General features: G+C 44.5%; 1 long non-coding RNA gene across 11 annotated transcripts; it reads right to left on the minus strand.

Moving 5' to 3' along the window:
- Positions 1 to 13,217: 13,217 nt before the first annotated feature.
- LOC123052782 (uncharacterized) lies at positions 13,218 to 19,166 on the minus strand. Of its 11 annotated transcripts, none has more exons than XR_006425057.1 (7): positions 18,618 to 19,163; positions 18,303 to 18,450; positions 17,889 to 18,212; positions 16,647 to 16,899; positions 16,235 to 16,351; positions 13,658 to 16,138; positions 13,218 to 13,532 (listed from the first exon to the last, which is right to left on the minus strand). It is a non-coding gene; the product is annotated as an uncharacterized lncRNA (long non-coding RNA). The 11 variants fall into 11 exon arrangements; XR_006425062.1 differs by lacking the exon at positions 13,218 to 13,532 and having other exon boundaries at positions 14,303 to 16,138; positions 17,931 to 18,000; positions 18,110 to 18,212; positions 18,618 to 19,165; XR_006425060.1 differs by lacking the exon at positions 13,218 to 13,532 and having other exon boundaries at positions 14,303 to 16,138; positions 17,889 to 18,000; positions 18,110 to 18,212; positions 18,618 to 19,165.
- Positions 19,167 to 19,554: the final 388 nt, after the last annotated feature.

Consider the following 19,554-nt stretch of genomic DNA (forward strand, 5'->3'; position numbering starts at 1 on the left):
ACCCGCAAAAAAGATTAAGCCATATTAACCGGAAAGGAGGGAGTATGGACTAGCACTACTTGTTGGTGTGTCCCGTCAACTCGCAGAACGAGGAGAAGCTTGCAGGACAAGGTGAAGCTCGCTTACGCCTTTTGACTAATGCAACGTACCCTCGCCCAGGCGGTGGACATGCATCAGTTCATTCGGTGTCAGATTGCCAGAGGCATACACTGTAGTACCGAACATGCGGAGTACCATCATTGTTCGACTTCACGAAGAGGCGAAGAGCCAAGCGCAAGGTTTAGTAGTACGAGTAGTACTACTACTAGAACCGCATGGTGGAGCCTCTGTACTCTTATTTTTCTTAATCTTTGATAAAGTACACATTTATTCCGGAGAAGGGCGGAAAACGGCAGCCCAACATGTAATGATGATATCGATCAACCATGCTCGAATATATCTTGGCCTCCGTGCGAGCCCGTCTGTGTGTTCTCGCTCCTCGTCTCTCTCAAGGAACGGCGGGTTGGCCATTTTGCCGTCAATTGAGATCGGTTTGCTCACACTCCGGTCCCACATGTCAGTGATATGCCAAGAGGAGGTGCGTTGACCGACTGGCCATACGCGTACTTGGTTTTGCACCTTCATACTACTCCTCCCTCCGTCACAGTTTACAGGGCGCGCTTCATTATGATGCATTTCTCTCAATGCATTTCCACCACCAGAGAGACTTTAGACGCGTTTGGTTTAATGCTCAATTAATTAGGGCGTGGTAACCGCAATTTTCTCTCGATGTAGTACTACGGAGTGGAGTAAGTGCATGCATGTGTCTACCCGGGGTGGAAGCACTGCATGCATGTGTGTACGCATTATTTCCTCTAGTAATAGACGCCGTGCTATAACTACCAATGCTATTTTTCAGGCCGATCGCTAGTCGCCTTGGTCCCAGAGATTTTCTCTTTTTCTGAAGCGCGCTCTATAAACAGTGACGGATGGAGTAGTATGAGCGGATTCAAAGAAGAGCGTATTGATGGTTGCTTCTTCCGAGCAACTTACAGTGGGAAAGGTGGGGCTTATGATTTGACTGCTCATTACTCACTATTAATGCGGCGCAACGACCGGTCTGAGTCTCCCATGCGGCTGTGCACTACCCCCTCGGTTCTTAAATATACTCCGGAGTATTTGTCTTTCTAGAGATTTCAACGAGTGACTACTCAAATATTTGTCTTTTTAGAGATTCAAATGGACTACTACATACGGATGTATATAGACATATTTTAGAGTGTAGATTCACTCATTTTGCTCCGTATGTAGTCACTTGTTGAAATCTCTAGAAAGACAAATATTTAGGAACGGAGGGAGTACACATACGAAGCAAAATGAGTGAATCTACACTCTAAAATATGCCCATTTGAAATTTGTAAAAAGACAAATATTTAGGAACGAAGGAGTATAATTTTGTGCATGGCACATGGACCCGGATGCCGAAGAGGCTTCTGGCAATGCTATCAAGCTTCCAGCATTTGTTTACATAATTGACGTACTATGCAAATAATTTTCCAGCGACATGAAATTGTACAATGGTGTGAGCTTTCAGCTTTTGTTTCGTGTGTCTTGCCATCGATGCTCTTTCGGAAACAATAAAAAACTAACTTCCTTGCTAATCAGAGCTAATATTTACATCACAACTGAAGACAAAGTTGTGAGAAGGTGTTAAATTAAAATTGATCCATGCTTTCATTGGCAGCAACGTCCCCCCAGCTCTGTCTAAATCAACAAGGCATGTTGGGAAAAAAGTAGCTGTCTGGAGCATGCAACATTCCGATCATTTTGTGCAGTTCCACTAAAATAGAGCTGAGCGTCCCTGTTCCAAAGATATTAAGTGTGATTACGATAATAGAGGACTGCTGATGAAACAATAAACACACAAATAGAAGCCGGTCACCTTTGCAGTCTCTCTTAAGACTAACTAGTTGGAGAAGATTAGGCTCGGAGTTGGATGAGGAGGATAGAGCAAAACCAATCTCCCTTTGTGCAGTCGCAATGAAATGTAGAGACGTTGCCCGTGTGACATTTTGGCAGAACTGCACAAAACACTCTTAAGAAAAAAGTGATTTGTGCAGTTCACCAAAAGGTCGCAATAGCAACGAGGTGAAATGGATAGCCCTGTTTGCAAAAAAGAGGTAGAAAGGAAACAATTACTGGCCAATAACAGTTGATGACACATGCGACGACAAAAAAGAAGCATATTCCTTGTCCTAAGGGAAGATAACAACACGGTTGTGTTTGTCTAAAACGGTGTGAGGACGAGATTGCAATATGGAAAGTACGCCGGACGAGCTACGTTTTGGGCAAAGAACTATGGAAGATCCACATGCAGCGACGTGGGAAGACGGGCAGTGGAGCAAGGCCGGAGGGGATACCTGGAGGTCGTCGGGATGTAACTAGGTGAGCGGCGGCGGGCGGAATCTGCCCATACTGCGGCAGCGAGCAGGTGGCGTAGGCCCTACCACGCCGGAGCTTGGTCAGAGAGAACGGCGTGTACCGCAGATCGGGACGTGCTGCCTCGGCGCCGTCGAACGGAGAAACGATGCACGTCCTCCCTTTCCGCCGGCGGACGGGATGCGGCCGGATCAGTGACCAACGGTGAGAGAGAGAGAGAGAGGCCACCGCAGCCTTGTGTGAGATACTCTGAAGAGAGACAAACCAGGCAGGCAGGCTCCATTGTATATAGTGGAGCGGACTACCTTTTTCTCCATAAAAATCGTTTTATATTCTGTGTACGTGCCATTGAGCGATATAACTTTATTTAAAAATAACGCGCCAACGCATCAAGTCGAACTTTGTTTCGTGCACGCGTGGTACACGACCTCCGTAGGTAAACAACCGCTACACGCGTTCAAATTAGCACGTGGGCTGCCATTTCGTACAGAAATGAGCTCCACCGTGTACCCGCGCGGGTGTGGCTGGGCACGAAGCGTGAGTACGTGCACGGTGCACCTATTCTCTTCTTGTATACGTACACCACCTACGTGGGGTTGTGTGAGAGAGATACAAACGTAGAGAGATATAGTGTGTGGGTTCGTGAGAGTTTTTTTGGGGGGGGGGGTGGGGTCAATCAAAAAATGTAACATATGCAATGTGTGTGAAATAGAGTCCTGGATATATCATATATATAGAGGGGGCGATCCACGAGAAGAGAGTGGAGGTATCATCGGCTTGAGGTGTCCATAGAATCGAAGAGAGGGATGATGTGTGTGTGTGCGCGCGCGATCGATAAAGAGTGCCATCGAATTTGTGTGTGCCCACGTCAAAGATATAGAGTGGCTGGCCTACTGGAACGTGAGAGGGGACAGGTGCAGTTTGTCTCTGTGGCATGGATACCTACCTACAGCGCTCGACTATCGGTGTGTGGTGGGGGGGAGGGAGGCCTAATTAACTATAGAGGTACAATGGCTGGTATATGTGTGGAGGAGGAGAGAGGCCTACCTCATGTATTAAGGGAGATCGATCTACCTCATGTATTAAGGGAGATCGATCGTCATCCATGCATATGTGTAGGAGAGGAATAAGGTTGGGAGAGAGACAGAGCTAGAGTGTTGGAGGGGGTGGTAGTGGAGTTGCTTCTAACAAATGGTGGGATAGGCTTGCTAGACAACCGGAGGGCACGCCTGCAATATCAATAAGAGAGGGGATGGCTGCCTGTCTGTGCACGTGCGTGTGAGAGACGGGTCAGGAGGCATGCACGAATGATGAGGGGGGGCGATATGGATGTGGTAAGCAGACATAACTACATAGGAAGATCAATCGTCCTTTGTCAGAGAAAGGAGAGACATAACTTGTGAGGTACGTCGATCGATGGGGGGGAATAGTTAAAGTCGACCTAGGTATATGTTGGGAGATCGATCGGTATACATGCATGTGTGTGTTAGAAGCAAATGAGGCACGGGGAGAAGGATAGAGAGAGAGGGATGCATCTAGGAGGTGGTGCGAGAGTCATACTATATCGAGGGGGGAGAAGTGTGCGAGTACGAGATCGATGAAAAGAGTGGTGGGAGTGAGGCATGCACGGTGATAAGAGAAGAGGGGAAGCTTGTGTTTTGTGCTAGGCACACCTGGCTAGAGAGGTATCGATCGATGTGTGCCGTAAAGAAGGAGTTGTGGGGCCTACACACACCGTGGGTGAACGACCTAAAGTGAAAAGACGAATTTGCGCGATGGAGCTAGAGAATGCTGAGGGAGGGTTAGAGGGATGCGGGCGTCTGCATGCACGAGAGAAAGTTAGCGCTAGCTAGCTACAAAGATAAGAGGATTGTGTGGGTGTAAAAGACGAATAGAGATCATACTTCATTATAAAAAGCGAATTCGGATATTTGAAGAATTTATCATAGTGTTTTAAACCGACGCATGTGTGAATATATATAACGGTGATACACATGGTGTGGTTATGAACATGTTATACTACATATAATATATTTTATCTCTACTCTTATAAAAACGGAGTTGTTGATGATGGTGCCATCCTGCAATATAGGCCGTCCGATTTATATCTGACGGATAGGAAGGAAACTATGGCAATTTTGAAAAAAGATACCCACACCCCTCTCCATATTTGCAAATTAGGCCTCCCCTTGATCATGTTGATGTTCTGTGGAACGCATGGGCATCTTGCTAGTACTACGTATAACATATAGAACATTGATCATAATTTGGGCTAATGTGTGGCTTTTGCAGCTCAGGTCTAAATACTTGTCATAATGTAGGGGGCGGGGCACTATACTATGTGTGATAAACACGGTGTACACGTATGGAACATGGTTTAGATTATGAATATATAGTTAGTACATCAAATGTACTATTATTTGGAATCAACATCAAGTGTATTCAAAAAATAGAATTCGAGTTCATGTAGTACACATAGTTCATATCTATCTCTATAGTAATCATGTGGTGTGTTATTAAGGTAATACACGAATGATGGTTGAAGTTGGCAACAATCATGATTGTAGATTGTTATTGAAATAGAGAAACGAATTCAAATTCAGTTCGAATTGCAGCGGTAGTATAGACATTTGGAATGCACTAAAATGTTGGTATGAGTAGGTTACATGCATTATACAGCAAGCGAAAAAATTTAATTGGACATAACATGGATTCATACTACCGAATAGCATTTAATTGCACTAAATTGTTGGTATGAGTAGCTTTAAATAGCATTTTTATAGTAAAACGGGGCAAGACTCTCTCTTTGTGTGGTGTGAATAGTTTTATTTTTTTCGTTTTCTTTTTGGTTGAGGGAAGTGCGAATTGATTTGGTACGTACAAGTACAATATTACACGTTAGGCTTGTCCCTAAAATTCAACCCGCGCCTTGTTATATCCCGAAAATTCAGATATCGTGCTCCCAAAACTGGCGCCTTCACAACCCGCGCCTTGCTATCCCGAAATTACAACGCGCGCGAAAACTCCCTCCAGCTGCCAAATCCCGACACGCGAAATCCCCCTTCTAACCCTGAGCCGAAAGGGCCGCTAGTTCAAATCGGTGCGGGGTACTTTTGTAACACACCCTACATTTTGGACAAGCGCGTCCCTAAGTCATGGTTCACCCCCTCCCATCGCCTCCTTTTTGCCATTCGAAATCCCAGGCCGCCATAACCTCTCCGCTCCAGCCGCGAAACCCCACCCTCCTCCGTCCGCCACCTCACCGCTGCCCAGCCGGAGCCTCTTCCCCGACGACGTCGTCCACCGCAATAGCTCGACGTCCCTCGTCCACCTCCCCGGATGAGGATCCGTCGTCCATCTCGTCGTCCCGCCTGTTCAGCCGCCCCGTCCTCCACCTCCAAGGAGCTGCTCCGACGATCGCCTCGTCTATCGCGGCTGCTCCATCCCCACAGCGTTGCCTTAAACTGCTCCACCGGAACCGCAACATCCTCACCGACTCCTCGGACGAAGCCGAGGCCTACTCGGCGCCACCAAAGAGGTTGTACACTCATCGCATCGCACCTTCTCCTTAGCTCGACCTCCCGGCGCCGACGGTGCTCCATCCCGCACCCCCATGGAGCGGCTACCTTGAAGCCGGCGCCGCGGGCGACATCTCCACGGCGGCACTCCCCCAGTGCGAGGCCCCTTCGGTGGCGGCATCCATACCAGCCGGATCTGCTGCTGCTCTGGCTCTCGCTCGCTCGCGCTGCTGCTGCTGCTCCGGCTCTCGCTCGATCGCTCGCTCGCCCAGCTGTTGTTGCTCCGGCTCTCGCTCGCTCGCTCGCTCGCGCTGCTGCTGCTGCTCCGGCTCTCGCTCGCTCGCGCTGCTGTTGCTGCTCTCCCCCTCACTCGTGCTGCTACTCTGCTCCGATTTAGCTACACTTCAGTCGACTGAATCGACTTTTGGGTCAGTCGATTTTTAGGGGGTGGGGGGGCTCGCCGGAGTTAAGGAAGAACCACCCGCAGCGGGGACGGGGGCTCGCCGGAGAGGTACCCCACTATCTATCTTAGGGTTCAGGGTGGGGCGGGGGGCCTATAGGGCTGGCCGGGGCGGCTGCGGACCGGCGGTGGGGAGTTGTTTCAGGGCGGCGAGGCGGCGTTGGGGCCGGCGGTTCGGCCGGTGGTGGCTGGCGGCTCAGGGGGGTGCAAGTTGAAGATGAACTGCAGGCCCTCCCTAAACTACATGTCAAGTGCCTCTCTGCTACCATTGTGTTCAGTTTCGACAGTAACATTCAGATTCCACAGTAAATTTCAGTTTCGACAGTTAAGTTCAGAGTCAACAGTTTTTACCTCATCTGTTGTTGTCAGGTGGTTTTTGGTGATGTAAATTTTACATCTATTTTACATCATCTATTGGAGATGCTATTAGAATCCCACTTGAGATTGACGATGTCTGTCTTGTGCTGCTTCAGCCTTGACGTCTTACGGCTCACCGGGGCTGCTCCAACGATAGAACGATCCATCACAACAGAGCAGTGCCCTGGACGCCGTCTACAGATTCCTCAGATCTTCCTCCACACCTCCGACAGCAACCTCTGCCTCAACTGCTTCAGCGACCAACCCAATGATGCTGAGGTCGACACGGCTACGGCAAAGAGGTTGTACACTTGTTGCATCACTTATTACTATACATTCATGTCGATCCATTAGGGCTATTTTGGTTCAACGGAAAAACATAGCAATAGGGAATTTTCCAATGGCACTCTACTATTCAATTATTCATGCATTTTGTTGAAAGGAATGAAGCAAAACATCCACCTGGACCTACTTTTCAAAATCCTATGCATGAAAACAAGACCAAGTGCATTAGTGGCAGAATAACATTCTAACTGTACACGCTTTCATATGGTTTCACTTTATTTTGGCCATGTTTCTTTGCATTCCTCTGCTCTTCCAATTCCTGTAAACCAAACACTCAAGTTGACAGAAATCCTGTGTTTACAAATGCTCTGTTTACCATGTGCATTCCTATCCTATTCCGGTGTTTTTCCTATCCCTGCGTTTTTAGAATCATGCAAGCCAAATGAGCCCTTACAGAATTACTTCAGTTACAGGTAGGTGTCGAAGGGAACTTTGTGTGGTTTGTCCTGCTCCTGCCGCGACGTCGTCCACCTCAACTGAGCTGCTCCATCGACAGAAACATCCACCAAACCAGACATCACGACTCCTGACCGTCTTTCGCCGCCTCAGATCTCCTTCCCTGCCGCCGGCACCCACCGCAACGGCATCACCATCATCGACTCAGCAGATGAACCTGAGGAGTACACGGGTCCACAAGAGAGGTCGCACTCTTTTGTTTCTGCTTATGTTATGCATTGCTTAAAATTACCTGCTACTTTATCGTCCTGTTCACCTCTTGGACTCCAAGTCAGGTCCAAATTAATGTTCAAACTTGAGTTCTAAATTAGTTGTGGGGCACATATCGAGGAAGCAATGAATAGTATCTCTGTCTAATATCTGGTTCACCTAGGGTATGCCTATGTTGTTCATCTTGGGTGGGAAACAAATAGTAAAGCAATCATCATCTGTCTTTTTATTAAATTAAAGCAATCATCAGCCTGCTATCATTATTTTTGGATCCATCCACTGGTTGTTACCATCACTCTAAATTTCTGCATGCTCTCCTTACATAATCTCACCATATTTTTTCGTATGCATGTCAGATATTGTACACAGTCATGCTGAACATGTAGAGAAAAAGAGAAGAGTTTTGCGCGGCAATACAATGTCATGCAGACATCGCTCCATGGTGGGTTCAATGGCAAACCCTCCCCACCCCTCTCCAGATTGTAATCCAGAGGAAGATATCTGTTCTGAGGCGGATTCAGACGCCGCTGACCACTCCTATTTACCCCCCAAGGTGTTTGCTCTACCTTGGCATGATGATGTTAGTCATATCATGCATATGTTGCCTTGCAGTGCCTACTTTTGACATCATATATGTCATCTGCTTAGTTTAGACATGTTCTGTAATGCCACCTGTTTAGTTTCTATATCATATATGGGAATTGTGCAGTCTCATGTCTTTTAGCCAGCCATAATATACGTGAAATGTGCAATGCCATCCTGTTTAACCAGGCATCATATATTTGAATGATATCTTGCCCATCCTTTTCTTCATTACATTTCCATTTGTCGACAATGTTTGTACATTAAACTACTCTTCCTGTGAATCAGCCATTTGGGTGGGAGATTGAAAAATCTGGAGTGAAAACAAGGCCTTCAGCGCAGACAGTGCTACCTGTCGAAGCAGATCTCTTGTTGGGTCCCGATAGCTCCTCAGAGATGGATTCAGAGACAGATGACCAGTCCTATTCCCCCACCGAGGTGTATGCTCTAACTTGGCACGGTTATACTGCTCATATCATGCATATGGTGTCTTGCATTGCATAGATTAGACATCATATACACAATATTCAACACCATGTTCTTAGTTCAGACATCATATCTAATGCCCTCTGTTTAGCATATAAATCACATATGTGAATTAAATGATGCGATCCTGATTACTTAGATAACATGTAGGTGAATTATGTCATGCGATCCTGTTTAGTTATTCATCATATCTTTGAATTATGTTATGCTATGCTATCCAGTTTAGATAGACATCATATATGTGAAATTATGTCATGCTATCCGTTTTAGTTAAACAATATACATGTCAACTATTTCATGCCCTCTTTTTTCCACACTATCTATTGCATCTGTCTCTCATACAATGTCTGTACATTCAACTATGTTTCCTGTTTATCAGCCATTTGAATTGGAGCGGGTGATGCCAGCATCTAGCGGACTAAAAACACGGTCTTCAAATAAAACAGTGCTACCTCTTGGTGGAGATAGCACCCCGGTTGTACATGCACGAGAACCAGCCCTACCACACATAACCCAAACTCTCGCAGATTGTACCCCTACTGCGATGGACAGAGAACCAGCTTCACCCAATCTAACCCCAACCCCAGCAGATAGTAACCCAGTTCCTGTTGACACAGCACCATCTCCACCACAGAGCTCCCAAACAAGAGCAGTTAGTAAGGCAGCTCCAGTGCCCAAAGGGCCAGTACTACCACGGCGAACCCCAACTCCACCAGTTAGTACGCCTATTCCTGTGGAGGAAGCACAACCAGCTAGTCGTAGTTTAGCATCTATCGCATTTGATGTTGTTAAATCGTATGTGCGTATCTTCCCATCTTGGAAATATTATACTGAAGATGAAGGAAAATGCCAGTTGCAGGTGTTTGTCCAGGAGTTATGTGTAAGTAATGTTATTCATGGCAATTACTTTGCTTTGTCCCATACATCCTACCTCCATGATGGTTATAATACAGCAAATTTTCCCATTTTTCTCTATAGAGAAGGACCGATTTGGAAACTCAGGATGAGGTAACCTGTGCTAATACCTCTGCTATCTTCAAGAATGCTTGGTGGCAGTATCGGAATTACCTGAAGAAAACGTACTTCACCGGCAAAGAAACTCATCAAATTCCCTTACGTTCTCCTGAGACACATTTACTGGACGATGACTGGGAACGCCTTGTTCTGTACTGGTCCCGAACCAAGAATGTGGTAAGGTCTATGAGCTCATTTTCTATTTTAAGTACTATATTCTTGCGTCTTACTGTACTCTGTTCATGTAGAACAAGTGCCTAAACCTGAAGAACAACTGTTCTAATTTAAGATTCCATTGCTATCATAGTTCAAAAAAGCGCTAGGCGTTAATTGTGCGTTTTGCCACCGCCTTGCGCTTTACTGACCAAAGCGCATGCTTATGCGCAGTTATGCACAGATTAAGCGTAGTTATGCGCAATGCGTTTCGCCAACGCCTAGAGCCTAGGCGCGCTTAAGCGCTCGCTTAGGCGCGCCTTTTTTAACTATGATTGCTATCGTGCATACTGCTTTGCTCTTGTATCACTGTATTTACTCATACAAACTTATTTTTAAATTGAAGGATCCAATCGAAACTTCAATGGCACAGCAGGTATGTTCACGCATGTTTCTTTAACAGGCTTGCTCTTATCAATAGCTCTGTTGATTTCAATTTCAATTGTGTATACAGTTGACTTCTCATATCATGCACATTACTAGCATCACAACAGAGCCAATAGTGTTGTTGTACATGTAGACCCGTGGTACCCATCTGAAATCTTGTTGTGCCGTGTAGTTTCCCACGCTTTGTATTCTTTCACTGCTGCTTTGTCTTGAACTGATATGATTTGAACCGTGTCTCTATTTTGATTTGGCAAGACAATGCAGTGACCATAGGACATAGATATATGTTTGTTTGATGCTTTTATTATGTACTAGTACTTGGCAATAGAAGACTTGGTAGTTTAATCCTGTCCACCTTACTAATGAACTGGTTCACCGAAATGAGTTTCATATACTAGTACATGCTAAACTGTTATGTGTCTGCTTGTTTCTTCTTTTAGAATGCTGACAGAATATTGGGGAAGAGTGCCTTATTAAGCAATGGTAAAGGAAGTAATGCAGATAAGGTTCAGGATAGTGACACATCCTTGTTGGTCTCCAACAAAGCTGATAAAACAGCTAAGGAAGACTATCTCGAAGACAGTGAGACAACCCCAAAGTCCTGTCTTGGTTTAGTGTTGGAGTTACTGGCCACTACCGCTTGCACAAGCTATTCAAACTCACTGTCTGAATCAGTTCGGTTTCTTGAGTCTCAACTACAAGCTGAAAGACATCGATCAGCTGTGCTGCGACAAGAAGCGGAAGGACTGCGGAAGTCCCTGGAGCATTCAGATGCATACTTTCTGGTGCAACAGCAAGCGTTGGAGGATTTTAGCGCCAAACAGGACAAAGCTAATAAGCTTGCTAAGCTTATTGCCAGCATGGTGGATACCACGTTTCTTGAGCTCTTATGAAGTTGTTTCAGTTATGCTCTTGTTTTGCTGCCGCGTTTATTTGCACTGGTGGCCAATTTTGACGGCCAGTGTATGTAATATGCTGCTTTGTTCCCTATATTTGCACTGGTGGCGAACTTTGATGCCCAGTGGATGTAATATGTGTAATAGCGGTAATAGGCTAGCGTTAATTGCTTGCTTATTTATTTCCTTATTGTCTTGTTTAGTTGTTTGCTTGTAGTCACTGCAGTTCTTTTTCTGTGTTTTTCTAGTGGCCACAATAACCTATTTTTGGAAACTAGGCCAAAATAATCATGGCAACACACGGACTGTTGTAACCATGGGCCTCCTGCGGGCCGTATGATCCATGGGCCTTCTACGGGCCGTAGGATCCATTGGCCTTCTATACGGGCCGTAGGATCCATGGGCCTTCTACGGGCCGTACGATCCATGGGCCTTTTACGGGCCGTAGGATCCATGGGCCTTCTACGGGGCGTATCATCATTTCGCCAACCATGGCCCGTACTATTCGTGGACAATAACGGGCCGTTTATTGGCTGTATTTGATAACTCTATGAAAACAGCCCAACGGGTTTTTTTCGACATGAAAACGGCCCAACGTATTAACGGGCCGCAAACGGGCCGATTGTAACCACGGGCTGAATTTGGCCCACAAGCAGAAAATGACAGTAACGGGCCGTAAGTAACCGAATGCTGGAAATGAGCCCAAGAATAAATGGGCCCTGAGAAGGCCGAAAGATATCATGGGCTGGAAACGGTCCAACGGAATAATGGGTCGTTAATGGGTATAAAGTGATACACTGTTCATACGGGCCAGTTTTACCACGGGCCGTTAAGGGGCCGAGGGTTACTAAGGGCCTGATATGGGCCAAAATACATCATGGGCCATACATGGGCCGGATGTTAAAACGGGCTGGAATTATATTGGACGGCCCAGATGACGCTACTGGGCCTAATTTGGATAGGCCGTAAATGGGCCCTGGGATAGCGGGCTGTAAATGGGCTATATGCGAACATGCCGTTAATAGGCTTGCCTTGGGCCGGCCCGCCACCTTTTGACCAAGTCAAACGGGCCGGCCTTTTCACACGAATGGGCCTCTGTTGGGCCGTGCCACGTGTCGGCGTATCATAGGCGCTTTGGGTCCAATGAGGGGATGACATCTGTCCCAAGAGTGAGCCGACACATGTTTCCTTCAGCCAATGATAATTTTACACGTGGAAAATCCCCATTGGTCGGGGCTGTTAACGGGTTATCGGATCCAAAACCGGACCCGATAGCTTAACGGCGTTCCGTTACGGTGGATGTCACGTGTCGGTCACCCTTGACGAAAGCACTTCTGTGACGCGCGATTTATCGTCATGGAAGTGGACATTTCCATGATGATAATTTTGGTAATGTCATGGAACACTCCTACGACAGCACAGGTATGACTATCTTGATTCTGTCATAAATTTGTCATGGATGTACATGCATGATAGAAAACGTGACCTACTGTGACAAACACGTATCATCACGGAAGTGTATTTTTTTGTAGTGGAATATTAGATTCCAATTTCCGTTAAGGAAATGCATGGAACACTTTCCTAGAAAGAAAATTAAATTACCTTATGAATCTATTATGAAAGCTACTTATGGATTGCATACCAAAAATGGCAATACCTAGATCTATCCTTGCCTTTATGCCTAGCTAGGGGCGTTAAACGATAACGCTTGTTGGGAGGCAACCCAATTTTATTTTTGTTTCTTGCTTTGTGGTTCTGTATAGTAACTAGTAGAACGCCCGTGCGTTGCCACGGGCTTTTTTTTATGATTGCACCAATGCACCTATACAAATGTAATTTATATAGCTAGGTGGAAGCCCGCCGCAGTACCCTGTCTGAATAATAAATATATAACTCGCTACTCAAATTTCACATCTATAGAAAAAATAAAATCCACTCCACTTACAATGTAATTCGACAATGTATACAAAGAGAGCACTAATAATTACTCCCTTCGTAAAGAAATATAAGAGCGTCTAGTGATCTACACACTCTTATATTTCTTTACAGAGGGAGTATCTATTATAAACTAAGATCTCCTTGATGTGCTTGAGAAATTCCTATAAAACGTCAGGAATATTGTCTTTCGCTTCACTCACATGGTACTTGTATACAAGTATAATAATTTTTCATTCTCAACTCATAACCATCCTGCACGAGCAATATATATATAGTTAGCATGAAAATTTCACGTGGGAGATTTATGAATGTGCAACATAGAATACTCATCATGCATTGTATACAAAACCTGGTTATATATACAATTAGTGTCTTACTTTATCTGGATGCCCCCTCTATGACTCTGCCATGGTTGCCTCCACGATGTGTGAATAGAGCATAAACTTTAATCTCCCAACATTTCAACACATGACTAAGGAAATTAAATGAAATAAAAAATAAGACTTTTCAGCAATGTTTCTTCAAAAAAAATTATGGGCAAACAGTAGGGGAACCCCCTACCGTGTAATTTTCATTAATAGAACGAGGAAAAAGGGGAGTAATGTACAAAGTTACATGATTACATAGGGGTAGAGGATACCCCTAAAAGAAAAATTAAAATTAAAGTCTAAGGATCAAAAGCTCAAGACATAGAGGAGATCCAAGCACTCAGAGTGGACTTTGGTTTTAACTCTATGTGACCAGAGTCAACCGGACAAAGATGCTTGCTTCCCTTAAAAATTCCAAGCATTCATCTGTTTCCAAATATTCCACAGCGCAAAAGAGATTATCTCCAAGAAACAAGGGGCCAGCAAAACTATCTTTAGCTATCTGAAAAAGAGGCAAAATATCTGAATTTGCCCCCCAAGGAAATATCATACGTCACCAACACTGCTGAGCAAATCTGTAACTAAAAGAATAAATGCCCCCTGGTTTACCATCGTTGCTCTAAGTATTCGACTTCCAGGAAAAAAAGATATGCATCCGACAGAATGTATCAAGTTGTATGTTTTCAAATAGATGCGACAAGACCAGCTAAAAAAAGATGCAGCCATTATCTTCGTCAGTAAGCTATAGTATGTAGATTCAGCTTAAGCATGATGCCATACTGATGCACAATGAAATATAGCATGATGCAATCATCAGTGACAGAATCAGATCCCTTGGTGCCATTCCAGACATCAAGATCTGACACCGTTGCAACATAACTGTTGAGATGAGGTTCCTTAGCCTAGCAGGTAGATTCAACTTAAGCATGTGCTCTTGACAGTAAGCTATCCCCATCGCCATTTGAAGTTGGGTCATCCAGTCCATGTTCTCAGCATCTTTGACTGCAACATAACTGCGGTAAAAAAAGAACTGCAGAATAATCCAAAGCATTATCAAATACTGATTATTAGTAATTGTTGGCTACCAACACATGCTAAAATTGTTGAACTGGCTGCACGTTATAGGAACCATTCTGTTGACAGTAAGAAAATTAACAGAATCAGTACACACTTACCATGGAGATGCTCGAAGAGAGCCCCATTTTAACCTTATTCAAACATCGTACCTCTGATGAAAGGATTTTGTTCTTCACCAATAGCCAAGTAGATTCATAAAGTTCTCGTGGCCCACTATGAATAAACTTGAGATCAAATAAACATCTGTTCGACCATTGTGGGAAACCCTAGGTCCGGTTCTCCAGATCAGATGGTGGCGGCTTTGCGACGTCGTTCTCCTTCTTGAAGGCGCTATCTTGCTTGCTTGCGGCGTCCCCAGTGTTCGATTTGGAGATGTCCAATGTCATGCTTGTTTGGTCTGCCTCCCTGAACCAAGAGTGAAGCAACCATGTGAAATAATTTTTCCGCACATACTTGTTGTTCTCGCCCCTTAAATGTATTCAACTAATTTTCTGAATATTTTGTTTGTGAATCATCACTCCCTAACTGTTTTACCAGTATATCATGCGCCTTGGTTTCATGCTGCCACCAAAATAATGAAGTCAGTAAAATGTGTCACAATGTTATTCTGCCATTTTTTCGTCAGAACTAACCTAAACTGAAAGCTTGTATGCACCCATACAACTGAATGCAATGGCGAGAGCATGATAGCGAACTGTTGTTTGAATATGACCTGGGCCTAAAAGGCACTCATTCTTCTTAAGTGCTTCCTGAAGATACCTAAGAGCAGTACTCGTATTGCTCGCATCCTGGTACATCATTGCCACATTTATAAGAGTTGCTGCAACATCCAGATGATCAGGACCTAATCCAACATTCACTCATTGGCGAGGTCTGCATGACTACATCTTTTAGCATCAGGCTAATCTGTTATACTGCGTCAACTCTGCAGGCTCCAGTGATTATCTAGTGTATATTCTTGTAATACTTTAAGCAGGAAAAATGTAAGTTCTAACAGGTTGAAAGAAGAGATTAGCCAATCGATAATTCTTCCTTTGAGCTTCTACAAGCAAGTTAGCCCAAAAAGGGGGAAATAGAATATAGTTTCTACGCCATAAGAAGAAATGTTCAAATATAGAAACAAACAACAATCTTATACCTCGAAATGTAGGACTACATGTCCAAATTGAAGTCCAATCAAACATGTGACAACCTCCATACATAGCCGATAAGCGAAAAAAATAGACAGTTAAAACTTACCAAGTTAAATTCAAGTTGATTTACAAACTATAGTCAATGATCAAAATTGCAGGCAGTGATGAAGAGTAGATAAATTACTGACCAAAGCAGTTGTTTAGGATCAAATGAAGCCTGACACCATGATTGGGCATCAGGAGGAAGCAGTCCATTTTCTGGATAATCTATGCCACATTCCTGCAGTAATAAAGCATAAACAGTGATTGGAGACTCAAAAAAAGGGAGAGAAAGAAATACTTGTGAGAGATCTTGCGTTTGCAATTAATGTAGTACCTTCGTACGTCCATAAATCCTTCGTCTATAGAGGTGATCAGTTTCCAAGATTGTAATGTTAACCATGCCAACTGCATTGCGAGCTGGTCTGGTGTCTCCTCTTACTCCACATCTCACCTAACAAATTCATTAGGCATGAATTTTGTTTTCTACAATGAACATTTTTAGCCAAAAAAGAAAGAAGACTTTGCATCACCTACAAAGAATAACTTCTTTGTAGAAGGAGGACCATAGATACATTAAAAAGAGAAGTATACATGATCAAGTGGGGAAATACTGCAAACTCCGAAACAAAATAAACTGGAAAATGGGAAGCTCATTTCCAGTATGGCTTAGTCTACCTCTAGTGGATTATGTGGTGATGGCGTGCAAGGAATTAGTTAGATGATATAGGGGAGGTGAAGGCACAAACCATCGCTCAGGGAACACCGTCGGATAGGGTCGGATGGGCGTGCACAACAGAGGTCTGCTGCGGGCCTCGCCAACTTCGGGGTCGCTTGCTGCAATGCCACATTGTCATCGGTGTCAGTGGCCACCGCCGCAATGGGCATCTACGCGGCGTCACGTAACGAGAATGTTGTGTCAGTGGAGTGGCTGCATGCCCAATTCCTTTTTGGATTTTGGCACCCTTCTTCTCCAACTGCCGCTCCTTAGTTCCTTGTAGCCTTAGTTCACGCAATCAAAAAGCAATTATCACTTAAATATATATCATGGCTATCAGGTAAGTTAGCTCTGCAATATTTCCAGAAACTTTAACTGGCTAGTTCAGTTTTCAGAAGTCAATTATTACCTATCTTATGATCAAATTACTTAGTCCTATTATGTCGGTGAAAAAATATGTACAACAATCAGTAAGCACCAATATAAACAATTTCATTGCAACCACCAGACATTCCCCCAATCTTGTTATCTCCATGTACTCCCAATCTCCTTATCTCTGTGTACTGGAAGAATAGTAACTAAGGATTTTTGACAAGCTTGTGGTCCAAGAATGTACACTCTAATGTTTGATCTTTTAGACACATTGTTTATTTTTCTGGAAGACGTCCTAACTATGCCTAGCTTCCAACACCAAGAATCGATAACAACAAAAACTAAGTTCAGGTATATCAAGATGAATACAGAGAGGATTCCTAAAAATAAAACATGGAAATAACTCAGTTCACCGTTTGGAGGATCTACGAATTCCCCCTACTTATTCAAAAACTTTCCAAGGCCCGCCTCATGGTATCCAAGAAATCCCCAGGTCCTATTGTTAAGAAAAGCGAATTACTACATGCTTTTTTTTATGGGGAAACTACGTCCTCGAGCTCGAGGTCTGAATTTCTTCATAATAGTACTCCTACTGACTTCGAACTTCCAAATATTCCTCATTTATCATGTGCAGCTGAAGTCGTTGAACTCAATATCTGCATGACAATTGATAATTGACTGCCAATATCTTGTTATGGGACACAATATGGGTTACTAATTATAATAATATTAGGTATGGTTTAAAGCAGTCATTTACTGAAATATCTGTACATGATTAAGAAAAATAATTTGAAATTATGTAACAACAAAGAGTTTGCAACAACACCAATAGGCTGGTTGTCGATCTATGTGCAAGAACAGCCATAAAAAATTAATGGACATGTATAATAGCATCACAAACCTCTGATAAAAATTATAAACCACCGAAATTGTCTACATTCACCTGTCCACTCTAATGAATAATACCACATGTCCATATTCACGTATTTAAGCTTAGCAAATGTCTGCAAATCCTGTAAAAAATATTCCATGATGCAAAGAAACGTAGTTAGATTCCTAACTAAGATGCATAAATAAGAAGGTACAGAAAAGAAAAATGAAAGTTGATTATCCACTCCCGACGTAATGAAAGAAGGGAAGAAAGAACACTGGCTTGTTGGTCCAGGCATACTGGCTTCCGTCCTATCACTGTTGAAGTCGTCGTCCTTGTCCCTTTTTGCTATGACTAAAAGCAAATGTAGATATGGATAAAGAATATGCATTTCTTCTAAACAATTGTGAGATGTGCAACCTGAATAACATGCAACTTTCATACCAGTCAAGCCGAGCTGGATTGTCACACGGAGAAAGAACCTGAGCGACATTTGAGACAGAAGACACCAAGTGAACAATCTCATGTAGGAAGTGGTCAAGCATAACATCACCCGCCCGGCCGGAGTCGTCGGCAACAACTTGTATATCTGCTGGAAGAGAAAAGTGCTAGACAAATCAGCCCCTCACCCTCTCTCAGTACAAACATTTCTGCTCCTTGTAAGTTATTGCACACATAATGTTCATACAAAGTTCCAGTATTTACAAAGTTACCCCAAATTGTATCAAATACACACAGGGGAGAAGGAATGCACCGTACTTCTCTAGATCCAGCCCGTAGGGGATGGGAAAGATAGCTGCAGGAAGAGGGCCCCCTCCTCTTCAGCGTCGGCCATCGATCCTTGGCGACGACCACTGCGTCGGTCCACGCCCGCTAGGCTCCGCTGCATGGTCGACGTCGTCCTCCCGCGTCGGGCTCACGCAGGCAAGCCATGGTGGAGGGGAGGCGACAGTGACGGCTTGAGGAGGAGGAGGAGGTGGTGGTGGTCGTCGCCGGGAGGCACCGCGTCGGCATGAGGTGGCCCGCAAGTCCACGACCCACACCGGTGGCGGCCATCAGCGCCCCTTGGTGTGGTGGCGTCGTGTGGAGGCGTGGAGTGCAGGCGGCGTGCGTGGGTCAGAAGGACGTGGATGGTCCGGGTAGGAGCGGCGGTAGTGCAGGAGGTACAGAGGGAGAGAAGGAAATGGCTCGGGATTGAGGTGCGGTGGCGGCGGCGGGTGGAGAAGAGGAGAGGAGCGACGGCTAGCTAGGGATTGAGGGAGCAGGGCATGTGCGCTGTTTTTTCTGGATTTTTTTCTCCATCGGTTCGGTGTGTGGGAGGGAGCTAATGTTACGTACGATGGGCGGTGGGAGGTGGAACAAAAAACCAGACGAAAAATAACCGACGAAAATTAACCGTGGATACTATTCACCAACTCCTTCATTAGGAGTAGAGATAAATCTTTTATCTAGCCTCTGGTTAGATGTGTTTTTATATTTTAATTAGTGTTTGTGCCAAGTAGAACTTTTGGTAAGACTTGGGTGAAATCTTTTTGATCTCGCTGTAAAAAACAGAAACTTTAGCGCTCACGAGATTAGCTACAACTTTTTACTGTAGAGTGATATTTAGTTGATTCTTTTTGCAGATGATTAATAGATAAATTCCTCACGTCCAGAAATTTATTTTAGAATTTTTGGAATTCCATAAGTATGCGTT

This window comes from Triticum aestivum, chromosome 2D (assembly GCF_018294505.1).
Source record: "Triticum aestivum cultivar Chinese Spring chromosome 2D, IWGSC CS RefSeq v2.1, whole genome shotgun sequence".
Classification (NCBI taxonomy): domain Eukaryota; kingdom Viridiplantae; phylum Streptophyta; class Magnoliopsida; order Poales; family Poaceae; genus Triticum; species Triticum aestivum.